The sequence below is a fragment of the Lissotriton vulgaris genome, chromosome 1_1 (genome assembly GCF_964263255.1).
Source record: "Lissotriton vulgaris chromosome 1_1, aLisVul1.2, whole genome shotgun sequence".
NCBI classification, from domain to species: domain Eukaryota; kingdom Metazoa; phylum Chordata; class Amphibia; order Caudata; family Salamandridae; genus Lissotriton; species Lissotriton vulgaris.
The window spans coordinates 1,989,681,358-1,989,686,357 of NC_141685.1; positions in this window are offsets into that span (position 1 = coordinate 1,989,681,358).

Sequence of the window (5,000 nt, forward strand, 5' to 3'; positions counted from 1 at the left end):
GACAGAGGGGACCCAAGGCGCGAAAGTGCCCGACCTCCTGGAGCCCTCGCTGGGATCCGGGAGGCAAATGGCACCTCATCGGGACTTCCAGGGAAGTTCGGCCATCTGGTCGCCCCCATAGGAAAGCATTGCCGGAGACCAGATGGCCGAGGCGATCCTGGAGACCAGATGGCCGAGGGGATCCGGGAGACCAGATGGCCGAGGGGATCCCGGAGACCAGATGGCCGAGGGGATCCCAGAGACCAGATGGCCGGGCACGAAAGTCAAGCCAGCCGGTGTCACTCTGTGCCCGGACGGAAAAGTGAGCTGGCGCCGGGGAACGGCAAGGTGGGGACCGGAGGCCCAGGGCCGTGGCACCCGACCCGGGGCCCGGACGGGCCCCTAGACCCAGCCTGGGCTCCGATGCACGGAGACGCAGGGGACACCATCCCGGGCCCTTTCGGACCCCGTCCCGGGCACCCTGCCACGCAGCAGGACTAAGGACAGAGCCCGGGATGGGGAGGCCGCCCTCCTCGGGCCCTCAGGGGCCCCGGCCGGAGCTGCTGAACTCAGCCGAGCGAGGGGAGGCTTCCCGGGCACAACGGAGCCCCGTCCCGGGGCTTTGGCAGTGTGGCATGTCGGTGGACGGCGCCCAGGGCCGTAGCACACAACCCGGGGCCCGGCCGGGCCCCTGGACCCAGCCGGGGCTCCCGGGCCCGGAGGCGCAGGGAAAGCCTCCCTGGGCGCTCCCGACCCCGTCCCGGGCACCCTGCTACGCAGCAGGACCAAGGACAGAGCCCGGGATGGGGAGGCCGCCCTCCCCGGGCCCCCAGGGGCCCCGGCCGAAGCTCCTGAACTCAGCCCGGCAAGGGGAGGCTTCCTGGTCACAACGGAGCCCCGTTTCAGGCCTTTGGCAGTGCGGCAGGCCGAGGGACAGGGCCCGGGGCCGTAGCACCCGACCCGGGGGCCCCGCCGGGCCCCTGGACCCGGCCTGGGCTCCCGAGCCCGGAGGCGCAGGGGAAGCCTCCCCGGGCCCTCCGGACCCCGTCCCGGGCACCCTGCCACGCAGCAGGACCAAGGACAGAGCCCGGGATGGGGAGGCCGCCCTCCCCGGGCCCCCAGGGTCCCCGGCCGGAGCTGCTGAACTCAGCCGAGCGAGGGGAGGCTCCCCGGGCTCGAAGGAAACCCCGTTCTGGTCCTTTGGCAGTGCGGCAGGCCGGGGGACCGGGCCCAGGGCCGTGGCACCCGACCCGGGGCCCGGCCGGGCCCCTGGACCCCATCCAGGGCTTCCTGCCACGCGGCAGGCCCAGGGACGGATCCGGGGCTGGGGCGGCATCCTGGCATGTCCAGCTGCCGGCTGAGGACCGCTAGGCCGAGGGGGGTGCCAGAATACCTTGTCCCTACCAATCCGGAGGAAAATTACCCCCATTTCTTGTAATCTTAGCACACAAGGTGACAGAGGGGACCCAGGGCGCAAACATGCCCGACCTCCTGGAGCCCTCGCTGGGGTCCGGGAGGCGAATGGCACCCCATCGGGACTTCCAGGGAAGTCCGGCCATCTGGTCACACCATAGGAAAGCATTGCGGGCGACCAGATGGCCGAGGCGAGAGGGGCATCCAGATGGCCGGGACCGAACTGACACCAATCTGCCTGCCCTAGGACTGTAGGGCTCAGGAGCTGCGGGACTGCAGGGCTCGGGGACTGCAGGGCTCCACGGCTGCGGGGCTCCGGGGCTCCAGGGCTCCGGGGCTCCAGGGCTCCAGGGCTCCAGGGCTCCAGGGCTCCAGGGCTCCAGGGCTCCAGGGCTCCAGGGCTCCGGGGCTCCGGGGCTTCGGGGCTGCAGGGCTGCAGGGATCCGGGGCTCCGGGGCTGCTGGGCTCCAGGGCTGCTGGGCAGCAGGGCTCCGGGTTTGCAGGGCACATGAGCCATGTAGCCCGTCCCGGGCTCTTCCCAACGCCGCGGGCCGGAGGAGGGAGCCACAAACGCCTGGGAGGTTTTGCCCGGGGCACATCCCATCCGGTCCCGGGGAAGGTTTCTGGGCACACTCTTGCCCCTAGTAATCCGGAGGAAAATTACCCTCCTTTCTTGTAATCCGTGCACGCGAGGTGACAGAGGGGACCCAGGGCGCAAACGTGCCCGACCTCCTGGAGCCCTTGCTGGGGTCCGGGAGGCGAATGGCACCTCATCGGGACTTCCAGGGAAGTGCGGCCATCTAGTCGCCGCCATAGGAAAGCATTGCGGGCGACCAGATGGCCGAGGCGAGAGGGGCGACCAGATGGCCGGGACCGAAATGACGCCCAATCTGCCTGCCCCGGGCCTGTAGGGCTCAGGAGCTGCAGGGCTCTGGGGCTCCGGGGCCTCGGGGCCTCGGGGCCTCGGGGCCTCGGGGCTCCGGGCCTCCGGGCCTCAGGGGCTCTGGGGCTGCAGGGGCTCGGGGACTGCAGGGCTCCACGGCTCGGGGTCTGCAGGGCTCCGGGGCTCCGGGGCTCCAGGGCTCCGGGGCTGCTGGGCTTCAGGCCTCAGGGGCTCCAGGGCTCCAGGGCAGCAGGGCTCCGGGGCTCCAGGGCCCGGGACCCATGGAGCCCGTCCCGGGTACTTTGCCCCTCTGTGGCCCGGGGAAGGGAGCCCCGGATGCCTGGGAGGTGTTACCCAGGCATAGCCCATCTGGTCCCCCTGGCAGAGAACCACCAGCCATGGAGGGGTGTCCGGGCGTACCCTGCCCCTAGTAATCCGGAGGAAAATTACCCCCATTTCTTGTAATCCGTGCACGCGAGGTGACAGAGGGGACCCAGGGCGCAAACGTGCCCGACCTCCTGGAGCCCTTGCTAGGGTCCGGGAGGCGAATGGCACCTCATCGGTACTTCCAGGGAAGTCCGGCCATCTAGTCACCCCCATAGGAAAGCATTGCGGGCGACCAGATGGCCGAAGCGAGAGGGGCGACCAGATGGCCGGGACCGAAATGACGCCCAATCTGCCTGCCCCGGGCCTGTAGGGCTCAGGAGCTGCAGGGCTCTGGGGCTCCGGGGCCTCGGGGCTCCGGGCCTCCGGGCCTCAGGGGCTCTGGGGCTGCAGGGGCTCGGGGACTGCAGGGCTCCACGGCTCGGGGTCTGCAGGGCTCCGGGGCTCCGGGGCTCCGGGGCTCCAGGGCTCCGGGGCTGCTGGGCTTCAGGCCTCAAGGGCTCCAGGGCAGCAGGGCTCCGGGGCTCCAGTGCCCGAGACCCATGGAGCCCGTCCCGGGTACTTTGCCCCTCTGTGGACCGGGGAAGGGAGCCCCGGATGCCTGGGAGGTGTTACCCAGGCATAGCCCATCTGGTCCCCCTGGCAGAGAACCACCAGCCCTGGAGGGGTGTCCGGGCGTACCCTGCCCCTAGTAATCCGGAGGAAAATTACCCCCATTTCTTGTAATCCGTGCACGCGAGGTGACAGAGGGGACCCAGGGCGCAAACGTGCCCGACCTCCTGGAGCCCTTGCTAGGGTCCGGGAGGCGAATGGCACCTCATCGGGACTTCCAGGGAAGTCCGGCCATCTAGTCACCCCCATAGGAAAGCATTGCGGGCGACCAGATGGCCGAGGCGAGAGGGGCGACCAGATGGCCGGGACCGAAATGACGCCCAATCTGCCTGCCCCGGGCCTGTAGGGCTCAGGAGCTGCAGGGCTCTGGGGCTCCGGGGCCTCGGGGCCTCGGGGCCTCGGGGCTCCGGGCCCCCGGGCCTCAGGGGCTCTGGGGCTCTGGGGCTGCAGGGGCTCGGGGACTGCAGGGCTCCACGGCTCGGGGGCTGCAGGGCTCCGGGGCTCCGGGGCTCCGGGGCTCCAGGGCTCCGGGGCTCCGGGGCTCCAGGGCTCCAGGGCTCCGGGGCTGCTGGGCTTCAGGGCTCGGGGGCTCCAGGGCAGCAGGGCTCCGGGGCTCCAGGGCCCGGGACCCATGGAGCCCGTCCCGGGTACTTTGCCCCTCTGTGGCCCGGAGAAGGGAGCCCCGGATGCCTGGGAGGTGTTACCCAGGCATAGCCCATCTGGTCCCCCTGGCAGAGAACCACCAGCCTTGGAGGGGTGTCCGGGCATACCCTGCCCCTAGTAATCCGGAGGAAAATTACCCCCATTTCTTGTAATCCGTGCACTCGAGGTGACAGAGGGGACCCAGGGCGCAAACGTGCCCGACCTCCTGGAGCCCTCTCTGGGATCCGGGAGGCGAATGGCACCTCATCGGGACTTCCAGGGAAGTCCGGCCATCTGGTCGCTCCATAGGAAAGCATTGCGGGCGACCAGATGGCCGAGGCGAGAGGGGCGACCAGATGGCCGGGACCGAAATGACGCCCAATCTGCCTGCCCCGGGCCTGTAGGGCTCAGGAGCTGCAGGGCTCTGGGGCTCCGGGGCCTCGGGGCCTCGGGGCTCCGGGCCCCCGGGCCTCAGGGGCTCTGGGGCTCTGGGGCTGCAGGGGCTCGGGGACTGCAGGGCTCCACGGCTCGGGGGCTGCAGGGCTCCGGGGCTCCGGGGCTCCGGGGCTCCAGGGCTCCAGGGCTCCGGGGCTGCTGGGCTTCAGGGCTCGGGGGCTCCAGGGCAGCAGGGCTCCGGGGCTCCAGGGCCCGGGACCCATGGAGCCCGTCCCGGGTACTTTGCCCCTCTGTGGCCCGGAGAAGGGAGCCCCGGATGCCTGGGAGGTGTTACCCAGGCATAGCCCATCTGGTCCCCCTGGCAGAGAACCACCAGCCTTGGAGGGGTGTCCGGGCGTACCCTGCCCCTAGTAATCCGGAGGAAAATTACCCCCATTTCTTGTAATCCGTGCACTCGAGGTGACAGAGGGGACCCAGGGCGCAAACGTGCCCGACCTCCTGGAGCCCTCTCTGGGATCCGGGAGGCGAATGGCACCTCATCGGGACTTCCAGGGAAGTCCGGCCATCTGGTCGCTCCATAGGAAAGCATTGCGGGCGACCAGATGGCCGAGGCGAGAGGCGCGACCAGATGGCCGGGACCGAAATGACGCCAATCTGCCGGCCCCGAGCCTCTGCGGGAGGGCTCCAGCCT